This window comes from Anolis sagrei, chromosome 4 (assembly GCF_037176765.1).
Source record: "Anolis sagrei isolate rAnoSag1 chromosome 4, rAnoSag1.mat, whole genome shotgun sequence".
NCBI lineage: Eukaryota > Metazoa > Chordata > Lepidosauria > Squamata > Dactyloidae > Anolis > Anolis sagrei.
In genome coordinates this window covers 165,468,763-165,482,900 of record NC_090024.1, presented here as the reverse complement: position 1 = coordinate 165,482,900, position 14,138 = coordinate 165,468,763, and the positions used below count along the sequence as shown (strand labels likewise).

At 37.3% G+C, this 14,138-nt stretch overlaps 1 protein-coding gene and 1 long non-coding RNA gene across 5 annotated transcripts in view; one reads left to right on the top strand and one right to left on the bottom strand.

The window, feature by feature from the left end:
- The window catches only part of LOC132774021 (uncharacterized), a 32,740-nt gene extending 20,488 nt beyond the window's left edge, over positions 1–12,252 (bottom strand). The window contains exons 1-2 of the long non-coding RNA XR_009631369.2: positions 11,975–12,252; positions 484–600 (exon numbers count right to left, since the gene is read on the bottom strand). This is a non-coding gene — a long non-coding RNA (uncharacterized lncRNA). The remainder of the gene's footprint in view (positions 1–483; positions 601–11,974) is intronic.
- PDE4B (phosphodiesterase 4B) overlaps positions 1–14,138 on the top strand; it is a 298,925-nt gene that overhangs the window by 176,635 nt on the left and 108,152 nt on the right. The window lies entirely within an intron of this gene.

Here is a 14,138-nt window from a genome sequence, read left to right as displayed (position 1 = left end):
CCATTGTTGGCAAATCCCAGATTCACTGACTCAGGAAATCTAACTAAATATGTCCAGTTAGTGGGTTGAAACTGCAGTCAATGCCTGCCATTTCTGTTTTGCTACTAATTTGTTTTTTTTAACATAAGCAATAAATAGTGCAATAAATAGTATGAAGCCAGGCTTAGCAATGGGGCCAGTTAAACCACTGTGCTGCAGAAAAGTCCGGCCGATTGGAAGGTTGGCAGTTCGAGTCCAGGTCAGGGTGAGCCCCAACTACCTGCCCACCTAGCAGGTCGAAGGCAGACATGTGAGTAGGTAAAATAGGTACCACTTTTAACAGGGAGGTAATAAAGGCGCCCTTAAGGACATTGATCAGAGGAAAGCTCCTCGGCATGGAAGATGGAGTGTGACAGCATCCCTCCCCCCCTCCCCCGGTCCTGTGGCCAGAGTCGAGCACAACTTCCAATATGCCGGAAATAAGATGGGAAAAATTGCCCTTACCTCTGTTTGTGTTGTCTGTCCTTGTTAATTGTATAATCGGCATTGAATGTTTGCGGTATGTGTGTTCTGTAAGCCATTCTGAGTCCCCTTTAGGGTGAGAAGGGTGGGATATAAATACTGTAAATAAATAAATAAGTAATAATAAATACAACATCTCAGTCCTAAAGTTCAATCCTATCATACAACTATTGTTCCATTATGTTATGAAATTAGAGCATAAAACATTGGTGCTATAATATGGAGACAACAGCCCTTGGTGAGAATCAAAGTGAGGAATGAAAACACTATTGTTTTTCTTAAGCTTTAAATGCTGGCAATAACATATTTTGGCTTTTTCTTCCTTTGCAATGAGTATGTAATGAAAAAGCAATTTAAATACATTTTTCCATTACCCTGTGTAGATCACCAAAGAAATTTGATTTTCTGTGTTAGGTCTTCTCAGTGCACATTCAAATATAAGAGGTACTCCAGCTGCAATAATAAAGTATAGAAAGGGGACAATGAGTGATGTAGAGTTTTAAAACATTCACAAACTTTGGATTTAATAATGATCTTTACTTTGAAGCTAATGGCTGGACACTAAATAAACTTCCTGCTTATCCTTCTCTTTTTTGGATTTCATTATCATTGGAGAAGGATTATATAAATGAAAACAGGAAACTGCAGTCCAGAAGTTTTTGCTAAGAATAGATTTTTTCTCCCTGATATAAGCAAGAAACTATGGAAGGCTGTGGAGGATATTCTGGATGCACCCTTGGATTTTATTCTCAAATCATATGCATTCTTACAAGAAAGGATATTTACGCTGAAATGGAAACTAGGATCTGATCTCAGTGAATAAAACTCAGAAATATTTTGTGTAAGATATCAGACATATGAAGAATTTCAGAGTGTAAGAAAAAGAATATGATTAAATTGTAACAAAAACTAACTTGGAAGATGTTACGTTTTAACCGTTGTCGTAGTCGCCGTCATTCATGGATATGGTAAGTTCATTTAATCAAATAACTTTAATTGATGATAGATTGATAATTTTAATTGATAATAGATTAAATGATAAGCATATTCAAAGGGATATTCATATTAGACAAATGTCAGTAAAATAATTGAAAATTAAAAAAAATTGCCCTAAATCATGTTGGTAATGTAGTAGGACAGTGTTGTTATCAGAGATAAAATGCTTGTCCTAAAGAGAGAAGATCTGTGTGAGTAGAGATATGAAATTTAGAAGAAATACACAACAGATAAACTACTTAGAATTGAAAATATCACTTGTGAACATGTTCTTAATAATTTTTAATTGTTTCATTTTCCTTCATACTACATATTGCAATAATGATTTATTTTTGGATGCCTTCACTTATAGTTGCTGCTTCAACTTATCTGGTAACTGTGGGTAGAATGATGCTTCCAATAATCAGACACACTTTTAAATGTTTTGCATTTTGGATAATTACATTTATCCAAGTTACATTTATTTGTCTCGACAAATACTGTGGTTAGCATTGTCATATAACATTGCACGCTGGAATTCTTTTCAGTTGAAATTAATTTCTTTGGATATCATTGAAATGTAGAGTCCCCCTTGAATAATGAGTTGCCTTTGAATAATGTAGACCTAACAAAAGAAATATCATCATGCACAACAGTAATAAAAATATAGTTCAAGTAATGTGTGTAGAAGCAAAATGTGTCTTCTTCCAAAGCATTATACTTAAGATACACCAGTGAAATATATATGAAAGTATCAACAAGAAAACCATTATTCAGTGTAGGAATTGAAAATGCATTTTGAAAAGGCTGAGTACCTCTAGTCAGATGTCTGTTTTTCATAATGATAAAGAATTGTAGTACTCTTGAAGACAAGGAGACAATATAATAGGAGCAAGAGAAAGGGAGAATCTGATCAAACAAAACCCAGAATTTTAGAAGTAGTAATAATTAGTTGAAGATAAGACACAAGAAAGTGCTATAGTGTCTCTGAACAAGTGCAGCATCTTGTATATTGACTTGTGCACACCGAACCTCTACTATCAAGGACTAATGTTTTAAAACTAGCTGGTGCCTACTGTGCCTGAGTTTTATATGAACTTTATTTGAACAGACATCACTGTATGTAATGTATTAAAGATATTCTGAATATTTTTGTTAATATAGGGCTTCTAAAATAGCTGTACTCCTGTGCATTTTAAAATATCACCACCACCACCACCACCGCCACCATCATCATCATCACAACCACCATCCTGCTTTTATCTCCTAAAGGAGACTCAAACATATAAAGTACTGCAGCTTTAAACCTTTTTTGTATACAGAAGCATTAGTGATAGAAAGGTACAAGAATAGTATTTGGAAACTATATTCTGGAGAAATCGCTATATGGCTGTGTTGTCAAATATCTGTATTTTTCATGTTTTTGGAAATTAATACTAAAAGCATAGGGGGCATCATACTGTGGGTGTAACATGAAAAACTATCCCCAATGCTTTATAATTCCTCAGCAGATCAGTTACAAAGAAACAAATCTTAGCAGCATGTTGAATGATATGTATGCACTTGGCCTTAAATTCTTATTGCTCAAAAGAGCAGAGCAAAAACAGAGAATGGCAGCTCTTTTCAACATGCTTTTGGAGAAACTGCTCCTACAGTTTCTCAACACTTGGAGGCAACAACCAAAACTGATAGGAATCATAGGGCAATAAAAGAAAAGATAATCTGGAGGGTCATAGGTGACCACTTCTGCTCCATAACCATTTGGGGAATGCAAATGTTTGTATGTTGGAAAAATGACCACTAGAGCTGCAAATTGTCAATTATTTTGTTCCCATGTGTGAGGATAAATAGTTAGTTTTCTCCTTGCTGTGGAAGAAAATGAATATTCCTATGCGCTCTCTCCCCTTATTTAATGAATTGTTGTGCAGGAATTATTTTCTGAAAGAAATCACCAGAGTTTTTGCATGCACATAAAATAAGCCTACATGTTTTCTTCCCCATTAAATAATTACTGTGCAAAACTTTAGGATGTTGAATACCAGGAGAAAATTGCACATTCTTGCTGTTCTAATGTTCTTCCCAATGGGATTTCCTAGCTGAGTGGAAACTAGTTTTTGACCTGGGAACATATACTTGTAAATACCCATTCCCTCTCTAATGGATACTAGTTTCAGTTATCAAATATAACAGAAGCTATGGAGTGATGTTTCCTTTTCCCAGATACCATTCAGCAGACTAAGATATGTCATCTCCGACATCACATTACTTTTTACTTCTCCAACCTCATTCCAACATACAGTATGCAGAAAGGAGTAATTTGCAATGCCATGTGTTTATAAGATTCTATTTCAAGATGCAAGACGACACTGGCTTAGTTTGTGGTACCCAGAAGCTATTCCAAAGTCAACTTCAAGATTTCTTAATTGTTTCACTCTTGATAGATACATGTGAACATAAACAGAAACAGGATGATCCTATAGTGTTTCATTGGCATAAAAGTCTTCGAGTAATAGTTTTCTAATAACACTTTATAAATGATTTGTTTCTGGGAAAAGAAGAATTCTACCTCTCTCTTCAAGAAAGATGATTAGTACATTTTTTATACTATGACTAAGAGTAGGAGCTACATCACACATACCAGGTGAAAATTGTCTTCAGTTTATATTTACCCAAAATAAATCAAACATGCTGCAAGGCAAGTTATTTTGTCCTTGGCTCAAGACCAAAAAAAAAAGTTTGAAAATTCACCAAAAATGAAAGTAATGATGTTGCTTCCAAGAACAGTGTGGCCCTTTATGAAGGTAAAAAATAATTCGGCCCCCAGTGCAGTTATCTTCCCTTGGGATGGAGAGAAAATAGCTAGCTAAGATGACTTAATTTAGTAATGCTGAAATAACGCCTGTATTGGACAATTTCTGGCTCTCAATTAATGGTTGTTATACTTCACCAGCTGCTTCTAGTTCCAAGAATTACCATCAAGAAATGTTGGTTGGGGAATTTGTGGCCATTCAGATATTGATAGACTCTAATTTGCATTAGCCATAACTAGCATAGCAAATGCTTCTGGAAGATGGAAATTATAAGTCTAGTAACTTTAGAGGGCCACAGTTTCCTCACCCTTACCTTAAAGTAGGCATCCCCAAACTGCAGTCCTCCAGCTGTTTGGGCCTTCAACTCCCAGAAACCTGATCCAGCTTGTTCAATGGTCAGGAATTCTGGGAGTTGGAGGCCCAAACAGCTGGAAAGCCACAGTCTAAGGAAACATGCCTTAGAGTATCTGCACACTGATACTGGCATTAGATGTGCAGCAAAAGAGAAACTGGCAATTAAACTGATGTCCATATTTATATCAAAAGTGTGTTTGAGAAGACTGGCTTAGAATGGGATTCTATTTTTGTTTTTGTTACTTTAATTTTCTCCTGTAGCGTGAAAAATGTATTTTTCCATCTCATCTTGTTAAAGTTCCACTGAATTTATTCTAATTTTGTTTACTCGGGCTTCAGTGTCTCACTTTAATGAAGGCTATTGGAGTATTGGGACTCAGTGAACTTAACTTATGCATGGGATGATTACAGGAGATGTAGTTTCCTCTGACTTTTCATTCTATGAAGTCATTAGGCTGATTTAAAAATAGCTATATATTGTCAGAAAAAAATCCCTAGAGCTGTATAAGTATTGTGAGGATGAAATACTGCAGCTTACCCTAGCATAAAGAATATGTTAGGCAGGTGAAGAATCTGAATAAAACAGTTCTGATCTAATTCCAGCAATATTTTACAGCAATTCATGACCCAGATTGTGCAATGAATATTACTTGCTATCTGAATACTTCTCTCCTCGCCGACAGGTTCTAGTTGCATTGAGGATAGATAGTAAATGCTCCTTGTGTGTACATGCCTACAAGTCATCTATTAACATGTGGCGACCCTATGAATTAGGCATGGTTAGGTACCATCGGAATCTTCATAATTCAGAATAAAGTCGGAAAAATTACCTTTTTGAAGCATTTTTGTTTTTAAGAAAACCAGAAGTCCCTTTGCCCTTCCAAAGCTTTTTCCACCATTTTTTGTTATGACTCATGAAGTGAGTTGGAAATGATTCAGCTTTTCCCTGCTTTTAGTCCCTGACCTCAGCTCAAGCCAGAGAAGCCAGTTTTAAACCAGAGAAGGAAGGAATTTCCTGGCCTTGGCTCAAACCAGAGAAGCCAGTTTTAAAGCCAGAGAAGCCAGTTTTAAACCAGAGAAGGAAGGAATGTCCTCCGCTTGCTTTCCCTCGCTTAAAAATAAAGACCACCCAATGAAACTGGAAATAACATTTTCAAACCATTAATGAAAGGATTCGGAAGTCTCTGAAGTTTCAAAAAGTTTTGAACATTTTTTTTCTGTGAAAATCAGAATTGACTTTAGAATCGAACCACCATCTGAAACGGGTTTTGAACAATTTTTTTGGATCAACCAAGCCTACTATGAATGTCATGGGGTTTTCTTGGCCAAGGAATACTCAGAGATGATTTTGCCAGTTCCTTCCTTCCAAAATAGGCCTCAACACCTGGTATTCATTGGTGGTTTCCCATCCAAGTTGTAACCAGAACTGACCCTTGTACAGTAATACTGTTCTGTGTAGCATGCAGGTGCACTGAACGGTGGCAGCAGAATTAGCTGAGGCTGTGTTTCTTCGAACCAGAATATGGGAGGAGCAGATAGACCTCTGCTGTCTGAGGTGGGCAAGATTTCCCTCACCACAATTTTATGTACAATTTTTAGCCAGATAGTCAATGGATTCTTACATCAACACTGGAATATGATAGTGCTCTTCAGGACCTGACAGTATCTTTCACCACATGAGGAAATGAAATGTCTCAGGAAGAAGAGGGAAGGCTATCTTATGGCGTTAGGAGGGAGTGGAAGGCATCCCACCTCTATCATATATTGTCTGAAGTGGCCACATCAATCTGCATGGGCATGACTGGTCCTAATAGTTGAGTTTATTGTTAAAGTCTGATGATACTAATGTGCATTGCAAATAATTGTGTTCAAATTTTATCTATTATCAGTTCTAAACAATGACAGAACTCTTTTATTGAGAGCAATCTCTATGCTGTCTAGTAGTAAAATTGCTTAACTTTATGTTCAGTGTTTTTATCTGTATCAGTAATCTTGCTGGAAAACCAGCAGGAATCAGATATTGAAATTGTACAATATGAGCTTTAGTTTGTTATAAATAAATGCCATTATATAAAGCAGAAAGCCTTAGGTCTGCTAATTGTTGCCTGAGATAAGTACAGCTGTGAAATTGGGTTCAACCTATTTTAATGAATAGTCACTGAAGATAATGTAATGTCATTTCTCAAGAAAGCTTATTAAGTTCTTGAAATGTTTTTATTAAAATAATTGAAGCAGTGTAGTCTGGATTTATTTTATGAGCTTTTACATGTAAGCGTCTTTAAGAAATCTAAGTATGCCTCCCCCCCCCCCCTCAAAGCATGCGCATCACAGAAATAATAGGGTCCTGAACTGTAACTGAGGTGTAATATAGACCTATTTCAGTCTGAGTGCAAATTAGTGTCAACTTCTGCTCAGAATTGCTAGTCTGAGTGTGAACTCCGGCCCAGAATTTGGCTTGTAGCTGAGTCTTGGAAAACCAAATGATTACTCACCATCCTGGGTTAATTCTTTGCCCACTTATGTCTCCGTTGGAATGCCATACTGCTCATTTATATAACTTATAGCAGAATGAGACCCACTGTCTTCTCTCTTCTTCTAATTTCACTTGTACATATATCTCAATACACACTCCAACAGGACTGGTAGCATGGAAATAGTCTAATACCTAGAATCTGAATGAAGGAATCAGTTTTCCTTGTTTCACTTTGCTTCTCACAGAGCTTCACTGTGTAAATCCAGATTTAGTTTTTGCCTGGTATTCACATATTTAATAAACAATATAATAAATAATAAAACAAAATAATTAACAAAATAATTGTTTCAGGAAAATATTTTACACAGAAATATACATGAGTGATTTGCAAAGAATCATGGTTCTTTTTGCACGCACACAAACACAACTGGTTTCAGATAGCCACATGTATTTCTGTGTGGTCAGGATAGTTCTGGTCATCATGTAAATGCCACAAGCCCATTCTTGTCCACATAAGGATATAAATACAGTGTGCTGGTTATTATCTATAAAGCTCTAAATCAGTGGTTCTCAACCTGCATGTCCCCAGGTGTTTTGGCCTACAACTCCCAGAAATCCCAGCCAGTTTGCCAGCTGTTAAGATTTCTGGAAATTGAAGGTCAAAATATCTGGAGACTCACAGATTGAGAACCCCTTCCCTTAATTGTTTTGGCTCAGACTATTAGAAAAAACGCATCTCTGTATACAAACCAGCACGAACACTGTGGTCAACAGAGGAGGTCCTGCTCTTGATCCTGCCCCATCTCAAATGCGTTTGGTGGGAATGAGAGAGGGGGCCTTCTCCGTGGTAACCCCTTCCTCTGGAACTCCCTCTCTAAAGGAATAAAAATGGCCCCCACCCTCCTCTCCTTTAAAAAACTTTGAAAAACTCACTTATGCACCATAGTATGTGGAGAGGAGGAAGATTAGAATATCTTTCTGTATATCCTCACCTAGATATTAGACATCTACTTCAGCCTGTGGAAATTGTGTGTGATTGGTTATATTATGTTTATTTTAGTTCAATTATGTATTATTTTTGTTCAGTTTATTGTGAGGTTGCTTTATCCATTGATTTATCATTGCCTGTTTTTGGCATTGAATGTTTGCCATTTTGTTAGTTTTGTTGTAAACAGCCCTGAGTCCCCTTGGTGAGATAGGCTGTGGTACAAATAAATAAATAAATAAATAAATAATTGGCCATGCAGATGTGCCTTGCTTTTCAGTATGAGATGTGAATAATAAACAAGTGTTCTTCACATTGTGTTAGTATTTAGGGTGGGGTATGACCCTACCCTGTTGGGCTTCATAGGTGCAAGCAGATGAATTTTATAATCACATAAAAATTATTTCAATAAGAGGTATGCTGAGAACCAGATAGAAATCTTCTGGGGATCATAGAAATCTTCTGGGGACCTGTGTTGCAGCCCAAGTGTTGTGAAGGATGCTGTCACTCTGTGATGGTGTTGAACCACACACCCTTTTATCCTTCAACATTATCCAGGCTAAGGATGTAATTACATTTCTTTTTGAAAAAGGCAATGGATACGTATAACACTTTTATTGTCATTTTGATGCCCTTTTGTAATTCAGGACTTTTTCTGTGAAAAATGTACATGTTATTGTATAGCAGAGAAAACAGCACTGTACAGATAGTACTATTTTCTATGCAAACCACCCACATTCAACATTTTGTGCAAAATAAATGTCCTAATGTAGCACTTTCTGTCCAGGAAATGTCAAATCAGTCAAAGCCAAAATTTGTGCAGAATATATCCTAAATGGTGAGCATTCTCATCAATGTATGTGGTGTTGTTATTAGGGTTTTCAGCATTCGACATACACGTTTTTGATAATTTTGTGAATAATTTTCAAATCTTCCCATATCCAGGGCAGGCAGGCTGGATCTGACTGGAGTCCAGTAATGTTTAGAGGGCCACAGATTCCCTAATCCATGGAGTGTGCTGGTTGGGAAGATGAGCATAAAGAGCCAGGCCGTGACTGCCACTTCTCTTCCATCACTGAACACTGGTGTCCATTTTGGAGGACATTATTATCCAAATCCATGGAGCTAAGAAGATGCTATGGGCAAAATATCAGTTTATACTGGCTTCATTGTATATCCTCGTATCAGACAGTGATAGTCTCCGGGTGTTGCGAAACAGTGTGGTTTCATAAGACCGAACATAATAGACTAGCAGATGTCATCTATTCCCAACCCCCATATGTAGATTACACCACAGAGCTTTCTTACATCTCATAGATTAAGCTCAGCAATTCATGGTGGATATGAAGCCTTATGCTTTAAAAGTTTATTTTATCTTCATGGGTTTTGGAACTAGCACACTGAAGCTTAAAAGCAGCATCAAAGAAGTCTGCCACTTTCTCAAATTTCCAATTTAGTACAGAGAATGGAGGAGACTAATCACAGAGGAAAATGGAGAGACAAATATTTTCACATGTTCAAATATTGTTTTTAAATAAAGACAAATAATGTACCATTTAATTGAATTTTTGATGAAGAAAAATGTCATGGGATGAAGCAACAAGGGGATTTGCAATTACAAAGCAATTGTTTATCTCATCTTCATAAAGCTTTTTAATACATAGGAATAGCTCTTTTGTCCCATCCTGGTAACAAATACTGGTTACATTACGCTTCTTATTGTCTTTATTTACAACACTGATATTTCAAGGAAATTAAAAGTCTGCGGCTTTGCAGATTCTTGTTCAGCGTACAAAGCAACTTATACAACCATGTCAGTTACATTTGTTCAGTTAATGATCTTAATTTTTGATAGCTCCAGAATGTTGTTTTTAATCATGCAGGTTTATGAAGCACAGGAAGGAGGATTTTGGATTCATCAGGGATTAAGAAGCATTTAATGTATTTTGAAGATCCAAAATATGTTTGCTTTAACTGGGCATACCAGTAAACAAGTCTGGAACAAGGGGTTTATCCTATCGATCCTTTAGGCTCAGATTGGTTATTTGCTGCCTTGAGATGACTAAATGACTAAATATTTCCCCAAAAGCCTATGTAATCCAGTTTCTGAATGCAGATTGTCTGCTTCGAACTGGATTATATGAGTCTACACTGCTATATAATCTGGTTCTAGATTCAGAAACTGGATTATATGGCAGTGTAGATGGGGCCTCATTGATCAGGAAGAAAAGATATGAAATACAGCTGAGCTAACTCCACTCTGCATTTTTTCCCATAGCATACTGTTCCCTCTCCAGTAAATTACAAAACAACCCAGCATACTCTGTCTCAGTGCAGCCTCCCTGTAAACCATATGGTACCAGGTAGCTTGCATATAGTAATCCATGCATTGGTAAGTTCCAGTTAAACTACTTCAATGCACTCTATATGGGGCTGCCCTTAAGGATAACTGGGCAACTGCAGCTAGCTAGACTGCTCATTGGAACACCATCACTTTGGAAATAATTCCATTAGGTGTAATTTACAATGCTTCCAGTCTGAATTCAGTGTGCTGGTGTTAACATTTAAAGGGTCTGAGACTGTGTATATATATATATCCCTGGTAACTGAAATCTATTTGGGAGGGGCCTTTCCTGTGTCCCAATGGTAGGGGAAATACATTGTGGAAGGACATAGGAGAGGACCTTCTCTGTGGTGGAATTCCCTTCCCCTGGCAGCAGCCAACATTGGGGACTAACTGTTTTTATCCAAGTTTTATATATTCTATAGTTACATTATTTAGATTATTCTAACTGGTTTTAAAACAAGTGGTTTTAATTGGTTCACTAATGTTTTTCATCTTCAAAATTGTTACTTGAAGTTTTAAATGATATCTTCATGTGTAGGTTGGGATATAAATATTTAGATTAATTTTTCAGTTTTCTTCTGAGCCACCTACACAACACTGCTTTTTTGCTTTTCCAGCTAAAGAGATGCCACTGAAATCTGTGGGACTGATAGTGCTTTGGCATGTCTCTGCCATAAGTCTAAGATGTGGCCAGTGAGCTCAGAAGCACCATACATCTCCCAAGTGTGTTATGTTGAGTGTAGACTGCATCAGAAAGTATTCAGACTAATTTCGCACCACAGATTCATCAACACAATATTCATTGCACCAGTCTGAAAAGAATGTAGAAAGAATATTATCTTAGTTTAAAAACTAATCACTCTAGGAAATGATACATCCCAAGTGTTAGTGCCTGGGAATCAAATTAGATGTTAAGGGGCATGTGTATTTCCCACAATAATTACATTTCCCCCTTCTACAGCAGCATTTCTTCAGAAATGTTTACTTCAGCATATAATTTGTAAACTAAGCATGTTTTTGTCTTTTAGTATCCATTCACAAAATCCACAACAAGTAAGCAAAAGCAAACACACATTACAGCAAACAAATATCTTTCGTTTCTTGAGGGAGTACATTTCTGAAAACATCTCAATTACATTTTCTCAATTTACTTTTGGTAATCTTGAAGGAATGAAGGTGATTCTGTTTATTCAATTACTGCCTTTGAATTTGATATATTTCCCCAAGTTTGGTAAGAAGTTTCTGTTTTCCTCTTAGCCATCAATTACCTTTGAAGGCATCCAACCCTTATTTTTTCCATCCTGGAAGTTTATCTTTTACTGTAACATCCTTCCCATGCTTCATCAGTGTCACATTATCTGTACTAACGTCAACCTGTTCTTCTTTGAATTGTTTCAAGGCAAACAGAGGAAGTTTCTGGATTTTAAAATGAAAATACAATCATACCTACGTGGAGGTTATTGGCCATCGGTGTGCAACTCAGCTCAAGAACCTGTTTAGAGAAGAAAAATTATTTAAGAAAGCCTTACCTTGGTCTCTGTATATCTCTTTTAACTCAGTAGTCATGCAGCAGAAATCCATTTTTTCCTATTGAGTGTTCAGTATAATGAGCTGAAGAATGGGACTTACTGTGGCTGAGTTTATGCTATAATGATCGTGAACTCCACAGTTTATCTGACTGTGTCAAAACTGGAAAATACATCAGATCATCGCAGCTCTTTTCTGTTGGAAGACAACACAGTGACCTTCAACTGTTTTTCCCTTTGGCCATCAGTCACTCATATGCAATTAGTCATTGTGAACTGTTGGGTAAACTCTTCGCTGCAGGCTCAAAAGAACATAGCCTGCAAGCAGCAGAGGAAATATGGATTTATAATCTAATCATTGTCTGCCATAAAACAGAATGCATACATGTACACATACTTGAATTTAAAGGGTTGCAAGCCTTGTAGAACATAGGGAATTTAATTGTGGACTAATGTGCTGATGAATACAGGTTTCAAAGATCAGATCAGAGGCATTTATTTTCCATACTTGGACCCCGCCCTTCTCAACCCTGACAGGGGGACTCAAGGCAGCTTACAGTGGCATACACGTTGTGCCTCAACAACAATTACCTAAACATTTCAAAAAATTGCAACATATTAAAACAGAGTTAAACAGATTAAAATTAAAAACTTAGGAAACACGCCATTCAAAGTTCATGGTCTGAGTCCATTCCAAGGTCAAATTGCGCAAGATTTCGATTCAAAATACTGCATTGCCCTGGTTTCCAAAGGCCTTTTCATAGAACCAGGTTTTGACTCTTTTCCTAAAGGCTAATAGGGAGGGAGCTGCTCTGATGTCACTAGGGAAGGAGTTCCACAACCAAGGGGCCACCACTGAGAAGGCCCTGTCTCTCATCCCTGCCAGCCACGATTGTGAGGCCGGTGGGACTGAGAGCAGAGCCTCCCTAGGAGATATTAATCCACATGCTGGTTTGTAGTGGAGGATATGTCTGAACAGGTAGCCTGGGCTGGAACCATTTAGGGCTTTATAGACCAAAGCCAGTACTTTGAATTGTGCTCGGTAGCAAACTGGCAGCCAGTGGAGCTGATGCAACAGGAGGGAGGGACGGGCGTTTGTGTGCTGTATTATACTCCCTGATCAATATGATGAGGACAGTCATAGGTAAAATCTCAGACTGCACTCACCTATTTCTAGCTTTGATGACAAAGCTTGCAGATTTCCTGAACCATACAAACCCATAGGTTTTCTGAGGGCATTGGGCGATAGTGCTGGCTATTGAAGGCTATATTTCTTCATAACTCATTCTGTGAACTTAAATCCAAAACAATTCAATTACGAGCGTAATACACTATCTGAAAATTAGTCCATGCTGTCTTTTCTTTTTCCAAAAATGGCACAGAGCATAATGCAAACTAATTAAAGTGTGCTTGACCTTGAACTGATTAACTAAGACATCCATATTGCCTGCATTTCTCCTTTTTCTAGTTTGGGAAGATGGTGGAGAGAGGAAGGCAGATTGATTTTTCTGATCATATATACTCCTCACAAATTATCCTATTCTTGGTCAAATCCAAGTGCAATTCTAATCAGGGCACGAAAGAGTATATCCTGCCCCCATGTCTAGCTGCCAGATAGTTTTGGAACAGGCATAAATGTCTTTTTCTCAGTAATAAACACCTCTTTTTCCTTCCTTTAACATTAGAGCCTCAGTTCCTAGTGCTTCCGCTCATTGCTCTTCTACAGTTCACAGTTGCACTTTGCAGCTGATCATCCACACTTCACTTATCATCCATTTATTTATTCATTTAAGGTATTTATGCTTCACCTCTCAACCCACTAAGAACTCCAAGGTGATGTGCAACAGATAAACAAAATGAAAACATCAAATACATAAATGAAAACATTTTAAACAAACTAAAAGCATATTAAACAAGACAGTTAAAACAGCCAGAAAAAATACACTGCCAAAGCCTATGCAAAAAGGCATCATCTTAGCAGAAACTCAGAGGAAATGGAGCCTGCCTAACTTGCTTTGGCAGGGAATTTCACAGTTATGCAGCTGCTAAAGACAGCTCAAGCATGTATACATAGCGACCTAGCACTGGAGGCTGTTGAAGAATACAACAGGGCCTTCACTGGGGATCACAGCTTTCAAATAGGTTGATAACAGAAGGAGGTAGACTC